We start from the raw sequence: 13,602 nt of genomic DNA on the forward strand, positions 1-13,602 counted from the left end.
GAGATAGCTCTGGGGGCAGAACCACACGGCTCACGGTCCACAAAGAAGCATTTATGAACTTTGGCAAAATGGAAAATTTGCATCTCCGAAGGTGGAGTCGCTAGGTTGCCTTAGCAGAAAGGAGACACCCTAAATGCATTTCTAACCCGAGCTGATGTTGTTCTGACAAAAGGAAAGAGAAAAAGGGGGGGAAGGCGGGGAGCAGGTTACATAACAACACCTCCCCACCTCTGTGGTTTTTTTCTTTGTTGGAAAAGGCTGTTTGGTAAACGGTTCCTGTGATCAGCAGCCAGGGGCAGGCACTGGGTACCACCGGGACACGGGAGGAGACTGCTCTGTTTTGGTACACTTCCCTTCTAGCTCAGTGGTAAAGAATCCGCCTGCCAATTCAGAAGACACAGGTTTGGTCCACAGGGCGGGAAGATCCCCGGGAGGAGGAAATGGCAATCTACTCCAGTATGCTTGCCTAGGGGGTCCCATGGGCAGAGGAGCCCGGTGGGTTATCCTCCACGGGGTCACTAGAGAGTCAGACACGACTTAGCAACTAAACAACAGCAGCTTCGGGCTGAAATACGCGGAGCCCCAAGGCTCACCTGGCAAACAGGACAGGGCCAGGGACACCTTGTTACTGAGGACATCGCAGTTCCGGCTGCGTGCTCTGCCAGCCAGAACCCCCCGAATGTCACGTGGCTGTGGGAGTTAAGTTTCAATATTTAAAACTAACCTAGAAGACAGACCAGGATAAGCTGGTGAAAGTTTAGGGTGAACAGAAGTTTATATTCAGAGTCAAATCAATCTACTTTGAGGATTCAAACCTAAAGACATAGTCCACACTCACCACAGTGCTATGAAAGTGAAAGTTTGGAAAAAACATAAGAGTTCACTGGGGAAATGAGGCCGGTGGGACAATCTGCAGTCATCATAAATGATAATTATGAAGATTACATAACAACACAGAAAAATGCTTGCAATAAATTTTCAATTTTAAAAAACAGGATATGAAACCCACATACACTTGTACCCCAACTGTGTAAAATTCACAGAAAAGCAAGGGAGGGAGATTCGGCAAAAGAATAATTGTGGCTATATTAGGATGATTTTATTTTTTAAACTTTCTTTAAGGTGACTGCTTACCTGTTTTTTTTTTATTTTATTTTTAATTAGAGGATAATTGCTTTACAGTTTGTGTTGGTTTCTGCCGTACAACATGAATCAGCCACAGGTACACACCTGTCCCCTCCCTCTTGAACCCCCCTCCCACCTCCCACCTCCCACCCCATCCCACCCCTCAAGGTTGTCACTGGGCACCAGGTTGAGCTCCCTGTATTACACGCAACTTCCCGTTAGCTAGCTATCTTACATGTGGTAATGTATATATATCAGTGCCACGTTCTCAGTTCAGCCCACCCTCTCCTTTCCCCACTGTATTCCTGCCCTGCAAATAGATTCATCAGTACCATTTTTCCAGATTCCATATATGTGTGTTAATATACGACATTTGTTTTTCTCATTCCACCTCACTAGAAGTGACTCAAATTCATTCCTTTTGATGGCTGAGTGACATTCCATTATATATATATACACACACACCACAACCTCTTTATCCACTGATGACTGCTTGCATTTAATTTGAGAAGCATTTTTGAAAAATTTGGGGGAAAGAAACATGGTTTTTATGTTTAGATATAATATTTGTTGGCAACCCACTCCAGTATTCTTGCCTGGAGAATCCCATGGACAGAGGAGCCTGGAGGGCTACTGTCCACTGGGTCTCAAAGAGTCAGACACAACTGAAGTGACTTAGCACACATTCGTAATATTTGTAAATATGTCAAAGAATAGGACTAAAAGACCAGCTTTAAAAATAAGATAATAACAGTCACCTGTAGCATCCATTTTATTATAACCAATGAACAAGACTTTATTTAATTTGTAACTAAAGAGCAGAAATTCTTAAAACCAGTCTGTTCATCTGCAATGGGAGCCTTAAAATTTTTATACCTTCTCACCCAGTGACTATATCCCTAAGATTGAATTCTAAGGAGTATTCAGACAGGGAAGCAATAATTAAGGGTCACAGCTATTTCCTCACAGCACTGCACAGTGAAAAAAATCATAAATAGTACATACAGCCCACAATAGAGGAAAGAAAAAAAATCATAGTATCCCCAACATGAAAAAATATCATAACGCCATCAGTGATACAGGCAAATGCCCGCTGAACACCATTAGAAGATTTAAAGAGTGTGGAAATTCCTACATGCAGCATGATTCCACAGGTGCTTTAAAATATACTTTTAAAAATTATTAGGAAATATACCAAAATATTAGCTGTGGTTACTTTAAGTTATGAGTGTAGTTACTGGAAAAACACAGGAAAGTACAAAGCAGAAAAGTCATCCAAAGAAGTCCTTCTTAGAAATGTATATTCTTCTATACTTTTCGTCTTAAAAATACGACACACACACATACACACACACAATATATTATACAAAATATTTTCTGATGATTGGAAGGATTGCTCATTTTGGATCTTCTTTCTTTCTTTCTTATTAATCTTTGGCTACACCAACCAGGGAACGCATGCCCTATGCAGTGAAAGCAGAGTCTTAACCAATGGACCACCAGGGAAGCCCCTGAACTCTTAAAATGAAGTAGATATTTAGTTATGGACATTTTTATTTTGTTGGTAATAAAAAAAAAAGGCTTAAAAACAGCATCATGATATGATCCCACCTATGTAAGCTATGTACTCCTATGTGCATTCTTAGACAAACACAGGACACCTATTAACGTTGGCTACCTCCAGAAGGCGGATGTAGAATGATACCACGGTTTTAGTTTCTTCATTGTGCTCTTCTGCGTAATCTCTGGGAGTTAAGATTCCAAGTGGTTTTTAGTTTCATTATATTTGTGCAAATTTTCCACTATTTCTATACTTGGAGTGCATTCATTTCATCATCAGGGGAAAAAAAATGGTTTTTCAAATGTAGTACATTGGGAACACCAACCGTTATATCTGAGCATCACTGTTTTTAAAAAAAAAGTTCAAAAGCTAAAATTTAAGGATTTTAAAAAAAAGTTTCACTCTAAAAGTACAATCAATTTTTTAAAAAGTTGCCTTCTATTCAAGAATGCACAGTATCGCTTTTGGAAAGAAAATGAATAGTGTTTTCTGTTCCCAAGAACGTGCATACTGGAGCGAGGAGGGTGACATGCTCTGACATGCTCAGGGAGATGGTCTAGGGTGAAAGATGCTGGACCCTGGACCAGCGGCTTCAGAATGGAGAGCCAGGCATTCAGGGGCCAAGCGGAGACCAGCAGTCCCAGAGGAGCACGGGGTTATCGAGGGACCAGGGGGTTATTGCTCCTGGCGGGAAAGGAAAGGTTCCACTTGAGACATGTCACGACAGAGGTGACTCAGGAAATGGGACAGGTCCGGATTTGAACCCCAGTGTTGACATGAACTAACATGGAGTGACGGGCTCCTCCTCTCTCCATCTCTCGGTCGCCTAGGAAACGGAACACCTGGCGCGGTCTCAGGCTCCCTAAGAAGGAAGCGTGAAGATACACAAGATGCTCTGTCACAGCGTCGGTGCTTAAACCTTCCTCTTGGTTGTAGATCCCAGAACTTCGTACTTCCAGCACAGAGGAAGGCTTTGCATTTCCTCCTCTTGGGGTAAGGAGGGTGGTCAAGGAGAAGGAGAGGAGAAGAAGGCGTAGAACAAGTCTGTTTTTGGACCGTTCACAAAGTCTAGAGGTAACGTCTCTTCCCCGAACCTCTCGCCCCCTCTCCCATCTCTCTTACACACACATACTAACCTGATCTGAAGCCGGGCTAAAAAGCGTTTAGATTAACACAGCTGGGTTGCAAAAAATCTTCATTTCCAGTTTGAGGGACTCCGAACTCACTTAGCAAAGGTATAAACAGTTGGTTGAACTAGCTATTTGACTTTTTAAAGATAATACGTTTTTAGGTTATTGCTTTTAGAGATGACACATTTGTATGTTACTGCTTACAAATAATTGTGGTCAGTGACACACACAGGCACAGCAGTGTTACTACTGTAGTTCTTCTGTTATCTTCTGGGTTTGACATTTAAAGCTACCCATCATCAATCTACCTTTCTGGAATGCTATTAAAGAAGTAAGCTCTAGATCATTTTCCCTTAGCCGTGTTTGGTGTATAATATAACAGGAGGAGCACTTATTTCAGTTACAGGCAAAGTGGGAATGTGGACTGCCCAAGAGTAGAACCATCACGCCTCCCCTGGGTGCGCCCCAGAAGCAGAGGCCCCACCTGTCCTCCTGTTGAAGGATGTCTGGGGTCAGCTGCTCTGGTAGGCTTCCATATCTCCTAGCATCCCAGGCACTCATAGGTTTTTATCTAATCTTCTCCATTTCCAACCTCATACAGAGCAGCATCCATTCTACTGCCAAATCACTTAACTGCTCACGGGGAGGGCGTCCTGTGGACTCAGCTTTCAGACTGAGGCACCTTCCTAGTCCATCAAGCATTTATTGTCTTTGGTCTGTATTACTCAAGATAAACTCAAACCATTGTTTCTTACCCCTGATATTGCTCCATAAATACCAGATGTCTGAGCATCACCTCCATGGACAGAGGAGCCTGGCAGGCTACAGTCCATGGGGTCAAAAAGAGAGAGACATGATTTAGCGAGTAAACAGCAACAACAGTAACGATTTCACCTGCAACCTTAGACCAATGCTGTTATAGAACTCACAGGGGGCATCCCTGATGGCTCAGTGGTAAAGAACCTGCCTGCAATGCAGGAGATGCAGCTTTGATCCCTGGTTGCAGAAGAGCCCCTGCAGGAGGAAATGGCAATACACTCCAGTATTCTTGCCTGGAAGAGTCCATGGACAGAGGAGCCTGACAGGCTATAGTCGATGGAGTCACAAAAAGAGTTGAACGTGACTTCGTGACTAAACAACAACAACCTCTCAGGCCCAGTTTCCAAGGCAGTCCTGATCCTAGATCCTCAGCATAACATTGCCACCACACATGGGAACTCAGACCATGTCCTAACCCCTCCACTAGGAGTCCCCAGATCACAGCAAGCATCTTCTCAACGCTCCTCTCAGGCTGATCAGAGTCCATCATCTTCAACTGGAGCCATCATCATGGCTCACTTACCCCAACAGAGGGCCTTTTGTTTGGAAACGCGGCTGCCATTTCAGAACATGGACTGACTCATCTTGACCATAAGGAAAGCAGACATCTGGGAATCATTTTCCTGAAGGCACTGTAGACCTTTCAGCTTGGTCACCTGGAATCAATGCTGATTTTCTACACTACAAGTCACCCTTTACAGGCATTATCTCATCTACGCTTTACAAGTCAGATGAGGACACAGTCTTGGAAAGGCGAAACCACTTCTCTGAGGCCACGGAGCCAGCATATCAGGGATTCAAGTTCTGGTTGGTTCTAAGGCCCATGATCTTTTGTTCTTCGTTTTGCTTTCAACCTTTTACTTTGAATAAAACCAGACTCACAGAAAACTTGTGAGGATACTGTATGATGAACTCCTACCTGCCCTTCCACCCAGCATCACCGACTCGACGGACATGAGTTTGGGTAAACTCCAGGAGTTGGTGAGGGACAGGGAAGCCTGGTGTGCTGCAGTCCATGGGGTCACTGAGAGTCAGACACGACTGAGTGACTGAACTGAACTGAACTTCACCCAGCACCCAGATTTCCCAAATGTTGACTTTTTTACCACATAGGATACTCCATAGTCTGTCCATAATTGTTTTTTCCAAACTATGTGAGAGTAAGTTGCAGCCATAATGTCTCTTTATCCCTATATTCTTCGGTGTATCTTTCCGAAAAAGTAAGGGTATGATTTAACATTAACCAACATACAATGATCAAAATCAAGAACTTGACATTGGCACAACACTGTTATCGAACTCGGGGATCAGCAAACTTTTTTCTGTAAAGACTAGACAGTAAATATTATATAGTCTTTTGTGAGCCACACTGTTTCCATGGCAACTATTCAACCCTTCTGTCTAAGCACAAAAGCAACTATACACAACATGTAAATACGTCTGGCTGTGTTTCGATGAAATTTTACTGACACAGAAATCTGAATTTCATATAATGCTTGTGTCACAATCTAGAATTTATTTTAATTAATAGACTCTATTTTTTGAGTGGCTTTAGGTTTATTTAAAAAAAAAAAAAAATCAGGGACTTCCCTGGGGGTCCAGTAGTTGGCACTCCGAGCTCCCACCGTAGGGGACACCGGGTGAATCCCTGGTTGGGGAACTAAGACCCCTGCACGCCACACAGTGTGACCAAAACAACAACGACGACGAGACCCTGAAGAATGAAAGAAAGACTGAGCAGAACGCACAGGGTTCCATATACTCCCGCAACCACACCCCAGCGGGTTTCCCTATAATTAACATCTTATGTCAGCGTGGTACATCTCCTATCATCGTGGCTGTTGTTCAGTCACTCAGGCACGTCCGACTCTTTGCAACCACGTGGACTGCAGCACTTCAGGCTCCCCTGTCCTTCACTATCTCCTGGGGTTTGCTCAAATTCATGTCTTGGGTGTATGATGCCATCTCATCCTCTGTCACCCCCTTCTCCTCTTGCCCTAGGTCTCTTCCAGCACAGGATCTTAGCGACTAAACAACCACCACCTTCTCAATGCCCCGCGTCAGGAAGCACCTGGTGTTGCCGGCCCCAGGACTGGTGCGTTACCGTTGACCCACTTGGGTAAGGTGGGGTGTGCGAGGGGGTTTCCACCGCCAAGCTGCCAGTTTCCCACTGTAGTTAATTAAGTACTTGTGGGGAGACAAATATCCCATTTCCCATGAAATTTAATCTACTAGTCTTAGCATCTGTAGATGATGATTTTATTCACATCAGTTATTTATTGGATGCTGCTAAAGAGTGGTTTCTCTGACTCCATCATTTCCTCCAGGTGTACTTGTTGCAAGCTACTATAAGGAAGAGCTTTTTATTCTCCTCGCACATGCTTTTCTTTCTTCCTTTCTAGCAGAGTGAACTTGTGGAGTCTTCTTTATTCCGTAGATTTTTCCTATCATTGTTTATTTTCATGCCCCTATTACCCCAGATTTGGCAAGTAGAAGCTTCTTCAAGCTGATGTCTGTCTGCTGCTGACAAAGCCCTGTCATCTTTCAGCACTTCCTTACTTTTTGGCAATAAGAAGAGGTTCCACACCCATCCTGAACTTTCCCAGGACCAGCCCAGGACCTGGTCTTTTCTCCAAGGAGCTATAGTTCCTTTTAGAGGAGAATGGTGTTTAAAAAACAAATCTGGGTGTTAGGAAAGAACAAAAAAGTGCATATGTTTCCTTCCTTTTTTTCCATCTGTCCAGCCATCCTAAAACCCATGAATTAAAAAAAAAACCCAACACCATTAATTAATTGAAAATTCTCAGTTCCAACCCAACAGCACCAGGTCCATTTTACTCTCCTTTATTTTATTATTTTATTTCACTTTGTTTTGCCACACTGAGCAGCAGGTGGGATCCTAGTTCCCCAACCAGGGTTGGAAACTGCAGCCCCTGCATTGAAAGCATGGAATCTTAACCACTGGGCCTCCAGGGAAGTTCCTCTTCTCCCCCTTTCTGTATTTGTAACCTCCTTCTCAAATAATGAGAAATCTGGCTCCCATTATCTCAAATATATTTACTTATTTGCTCAACACTCTGACACACAGAAAGTGGTTTCAGAATTGCTGACCTGTGCTACTGTGAAGAACAAATGCACTAACTAGGCTTCTCCAGGTCTTGTCTTTAGCCTGAGGGTATATAGTCAGCGACTGTGCTTTAAAGTTCATAGGGTTTGTTCTTTTTCTCTTTTACCCGAGCGCAGCTATGTTAGTCTTCAGAAACAAGGTGAGGTTGAACTGCACTTTTGTGTTCCATCACAGGGTCACCCTGCCATTCCTGTTTCTTTATTCTTTAACTTGATCCCAAGAGTTAAAACTGTACAGAAAAGGAAACTCTGAGAAGTGTCACTTTCCTCCCACTTATTCCTTCTACTTAAGTCTTCCCATCAAACTTCTTTCTACAATTAACAATTCAGCTAGTCTTAGTTTCCGGTTTATTGTTCTCGTGATTCTTTCTGAACACGGGAACAGATAACTGCATATTTTTCTTTCTCGTGCTCCCTTACAGAAAGTCACCACTTTGTCAGTGATTATTTTCTTGTGTTTGGCCATGCGGAATCAGATTTTAGTTCCCTGACCAGGGACTGAACCTGTGCCCTTGGACAGAACTGACATCTTGGGGTGTTGAGTTGTCCTGTCTAGGAGCAAGGAATGGCTTATATCTGTTCATAGGTATACTTTTTCTGAAAAGTTATGAAAATTTATATTCAAGAGTAAAATCAAAATGGGGTCCTTTTTTAAGAATGGAAATAGTGTCGTCCTAAATGTTTAAAAACCAAACACCACCACGCTTGCTCCAAAGTCCATTACGTCTGCGGCGCGTGTCTGCAGAGGTATTCTTCCCTGCTCTATACACGTTCAGTCTCAAACATTCTATTCTTTCCTAACTAGATTTACATAAAGCACTGTAATAAGCAGTTTCCTTGCCTGCAGAGCCAAGTGGCTGCTGAAACATCTGGGCAGACAAAGCAACGTGAAGGTAATGAATTTCTTCCTCTAGAAAGGGAGGCTCCACCCTGCCACTTAAAGGCCCTTCCTGGGCACTGGTTTTTCCACCCCAAGATGGTTGCCATTTCAAGGGTAATTACAAGGAAGAAATCTCTGCCCCTGCCAGCTGGCCCCCAAACCACTGATCCTTTCACCACCCTGCTGCCCTAGATGTCACCCTTCTCCCCTCTCGTGCTCAGACCTCTCTCTGGAGCCTCTCATGCACCCCACCCCGCAGAGAGCAAGCAGCGTGCCAGAGCTTGCTCGACCAGGAAGCTTAGCACCAGCTTAACTCTTCACTCAATGGGACAAGGGGCCTCTTTCTTTAATGCAGGGCTTTGCTCCATGATATGCTGGGTATATCGTCCCCATGAACCAAACCTGGTGCAGAGTCCAATTCTAGAACAGATTTTCCTTCAAATGGTCATTTTCCAGCCCCCTGCTTCCCCAATCCAACTCTGTTGACCCGAGATTGGTTTCTGCTTGGGCTCCTTGCTAGTAGAACATTTTATAGCCTGCTCCCTTACTGAATTCTTAGTTTGTTTTGTCATTGATTCTCTAAGGTTTCCCAGGTATGCTATCATATCAGCTGCAAGGAGAGATAGTTTTACTTCTCTCTCCATTTTGGTGGCTGTTATTTTCTCATAAAGCCATATTGGGCTCTTTTACGACCCCTGGACTGTAGCCCACCAGGCTCCTCTGTCCATGGGACTTCCCAGGCAAGAATACTAGAGTGGTTTGCCATCTCCTCCTCCAGGGGATCTTCCCGACCTAGGGATCGAACCAGTGGCTCCTGCTTTGGCAGGCAGACTCTTTACCACTGAGCAACCAGAGAAGCCCTTTCTCAGTTTGTATGCTTCTAATTGACTACTCTTGTCCGTCTGAATTGGCCAACATTTCTAGGATGATGTTAAACGGAAGTGCGGGTTGTTGACTAGAACTGCCCTTGTTCCTGTCTCATTGAGTAGAACACGAGCTTTAGGTCTCAGAGCATCTCACTCCCTCTTTCCCAGCGCTGGGACTCAGTCTCTACTCACACAGATTCTCCAGGGGGTTCTGGGAGATACTATTTCATCCCTTGTCCCTTCAGACCCAGGGGTGACAAGGGATTCCTTCTGCGGCATCTCTAGAGACCCTCCACACATAAAGCCTATCACCCTCCCTCACCTCCACAAGCTTTCCCATCGCCTCAGCTGGACTCTGTCTGTGGTCCTTGTGACTGCCCATCCCCACCACGTGCCCAGGGCAGTGGAGGTACAGTATTCTCAACCCTAAGTCATCAGGACGCTTGTGCGTGGAGAGGAGAAGGCACACAGATGAAACGTCAGCCTTCCTAGGGTTTGTCGTGAAAACACTCCTCTCCTGGTATCCTTGTCTTCATCCCCTACCTCTTAAAAAGGAAGCGCTTTCTCGGGCTTCCCTGGTGGTCTCGTGGTTAGCAAGCTGCCTTGCAATGCAGAGGACAGCGGTTCGATCCCCGGTTCGGGAGAATCCTGCCTGCCACGGGGGAACTGAGCCCGTGAGCCACAGCTGCTGAGGCCACGGGCAGCAGCTACTGAAGCCAGGCTCCACAACAAGAGACCCCACGGCAGTGAGAAGGCCGCGCGCTGCAACTCGAGAGGCGCTGCTGCTCATCGCAGCCGGAGAAAGCCCACATCCAGCGATTAAGACCCAGTGCAACTACAACTAAATATTAAAAAAAAAAAAGAATTTCCTTGCTTTAAAAATAAAGTGCTTCTCATTTGATAACTTTTGAGTTTCACTGTCCTTTTATTTTGCTGGACATTTCAGAATCAATCTTCTGCATATGTTTATATATGCTTTTCTATTTAAACTTCTTTTTTTTTTTTTAAATCTAAAAAACATAGTACCATACCGCCAAAGGTGTTAGGAAACATGCTCAAATAAGGACGGGCTCCAAAGACTGCTCTGCCAACAAAATGCCAGTAAAATCTGAAACCCGGGTTCAGACACACTGGGAGCGTTCCAAAATTTAAAACTTAAAGAACTTCTTTATTCCAGTAAATCAGCTTCCCTGTGAATACCATCAAAATCCTATGCTTTAATGAGTGAGGGAATATCAGAGGAAGGGGTGGAGAAGGAAAGGATTTGGACGAGTATGAAATTTAATTTAAAAACTATTATGAGGAGTTTAATTTCCCCCTCCCCCAACTAAATACATAAATCTTTCCCATGCATTTTCTTTGTTTCCTTTTCCTTTGAAAAAACTTTTTTTAAAGGCATCCTGAACCATCTGAAACCATAACAGAGTACGTCCAACAGGGCGGAGTTTTTAATAATAAATACAGTTACTGGATTCCTGTTAATTAAAATGCCATGTTAGATATATGGAAGATATATGCGAAGAAACGTTACATAATGGTGTGTTCTCATTGAATGTTTAATCAAACCAAGGAGAAAAAGACCTCGGCAGCAAGGACAGTCAGCAACACAAGGCCATGCGGGCCATCTAAGTCCTAGGGACAATAAGAGGCATCAAGAGTAAGGGGGAGATGGCTCACTTCCTGAAGGGTAGAGTCGGGGGACAGAGGACAAGGCACATGGATTGCATTTAAAGATGTGAACACGTGTGGAAACTAAGCTGGCCTTGGTTGGTGGGCACTAGGGCACTGTCACTTCTGCTCCAAGCCCTGATGTAACTCGGGATGCTCTTCTAAGGGCGTCTCCCAGGTGGGATGGGGCACCATTGTCAGTGAGTTCAGTTGCTCAGTCGTGTCTGACTCTTTGCAACCCCATGGACCACAGCACGCCAGGCCTGCCTGTCCATCATCAACTCCCAGAGTTTACTCAAACTCATGTCCACTGAGTCAGTGATGCCATCCAACCATTTCGTCCTCTGTCATCCCCCTCTCCTCCTGTCCTCAGTCTTTCCCAGCATCAGGGTCTTCTCCAACGAGTCAGTTCTCTGCACATCAGGTGGCCTAAGTATCGGAGTTTCAGTCAATACTTTTCAGCCAATACCATTTTCATCTTAGCAGAAAACTGGCAATGGAGTGTCTGCCTTTGAGAGAGTGCCAGGCCATTCCAGCTCCAGCACAACCACCATTTAGGGGGCACTTGGTTCGACCAGCCTGAGGGGCTGCTGGAGCAGGGATCCTCTACCACAGTGGGGATCACAGAAAACCCAACGTAGGTGCTTTTGCTGGGGGGGGGGTGCATCCCTGGGGTCACCTGTCTATGCCAAGTCCCTGTCCCTGTGCATAAAACTGGGCTTTATCTCTTCACAGGGCCCTGGGAGGAAGGAACAGGTCACCCTGCATGGGCACCCTGAGCAGAGTACCGAGCACACTGCAGTCTTTAGTTAACCCACTGGGATAAGAGATGGACCACTCCCCACAGTGAGCCCTCAAGGAGAGCTGGCAACTTGAGCGCTCTGGATTAACACAGGCATTCTCCACCCAAGGTGCTCTCTCATAAAGACATTCTGGAAAAAGAGGAATCATCTGATGTCTCCTTCTTACATCACTGACTGTAAAGAAGATTAAGAGAAAAGACCCTGGAAACACCTGATAAAGCCATCCAGGGCTGCCTAACGCTGGTGCTCATCATCCCCAGGCCGATTAAGGCCAAGACTGGCTGTGCTGAAGACAAGACCAGAAACCATTTCTGCTGTTATCTAGTTAGTACAGTTCAGTCACTCAGTCGTGTCCGACTCTTTGCGACCCCATGGACTGCAGCACACCAGGCTTCCCTGTCTATCACCAACTCCCGGAGCTTACTCAAATTCATGTCCATCAAGTCGGTGATGCCATCCAACCATCTCATCCTCTGTCATCCCCTTCTCCTCCCGCCTTCAATCTTTCCCAGCATCATGGTCTTTTCAAATGAGTCAGTCCTTCCCATCATCAGGTGGCCAAAGTACTGGAGTTTCAGCTTCAACATCAGTCCTTCCAATGATATTCAGGACTGATTTCCTTTAGGATGGACTGGTTGGATCTCCTTGCTGTCCAAGGGACTCTCAAGAGTGACCTAGTTAATGGTGTCCATTAACTATGAGGGTTGTCAGGGTTCCCAGTGGATCCTAGCAGCCCAGCGTATATTTCTTTGACTGTTATAGCTCGGCTTGCCTGGAGTTGGGTCACAGGTTTTTCTGTTTCCGTTCTGTTGCATGCACTCAACTCCGTCTAGTGAGCTGTTTGGTCATCACGCCCCATAAGACCATGGCATCTCCTAGGGATGGCACTTGGTCTTCCTGAAGCGGTACTGTGCACACGTCCCCTCTGCAACCATCCTAAATGCCTGCACAATGCACCTCGAGGGACACACACACAGCCAGCCAATCTGCAGGATACCTCGGACGATGACCCACCACGCCCAGTGACCTGGGTCCACATGCTGCTGGGACACATAGGCGCAGAGCAAAGCAGCGGAGCACGCAGGACCAGAGTTGGTTCTTCTGCGGATCATGGTATCGACAGAACCTCGGACCTGCTGCTCACGCTGCTCCAGCGAATGACCCTCAGGCGAGCCAAGAGCGGTGGGCTGAACTTAGCATCCTAATGAAATGGAGATTGCTGGTGTGCCTCCATGTAATGAAGCTGCCTGGAACTTCTCAGACCGCTTTTTACGATAAGCATTAAAAGGCAAGGAGGAAGACGAAAGTTCCCCCTGCAGACCCCGTCTGTAACGGGGGGCTAAGGAGGCCTTCAGGGCGGGGTCTGGGAGAGAGGTTTATGGACTGGGTTACAGTCGGAGGTCATTATAGAAAAGGAGTGTGTTATTAAAAGTATCCTGAAGTTATAAAAACTCAGAGGATTTTTTAGCGAGGATGAATAACATCTTTGGTAAAGATGAAGTCATGATACTCTGGAGCAGGGGCGGGAGCTCTGATTGCAGTCACCCCTTTTCCTATAAACTGGGGTGCAGCCGTATGCAGTTCTTGCTGGCAGTGGATTTTGTTGTTTTTGCAGGGCAGTGTG

The 13,602-nt window shown here is 45.4% G+C and overlaps 1 protein-coding gene across 2 annotated transcripts in view; it reads right to left on the reverse strand.

The window, feature by feature from the left end:
* The window catches only part of HLCS (holocarboxylase synthetase), a 214,740-nt gene that overhangs the window by 13,251 nt on the left and 187,887 nt on the right, over window positions 1-13,602 (reverse strand). The gene's annotated exons all lie outside the window — the stretch shown is intronic.

This window comes from Bos taurus, chromosome 1, assembly GCF_002263795.3.
Source record: "Bos taurus isolate L1 Dominette 01449 registration number 42190680 breed Hereford chromosome 1, ARS-UCD2.0, whole genome shotgun sequence".
Taxonomy (NCBI): Eukaryota; Metazoa; Chordata; class Mammalia; order Artiodactyla; family Bovidae; genus Bos; species Bos taurus.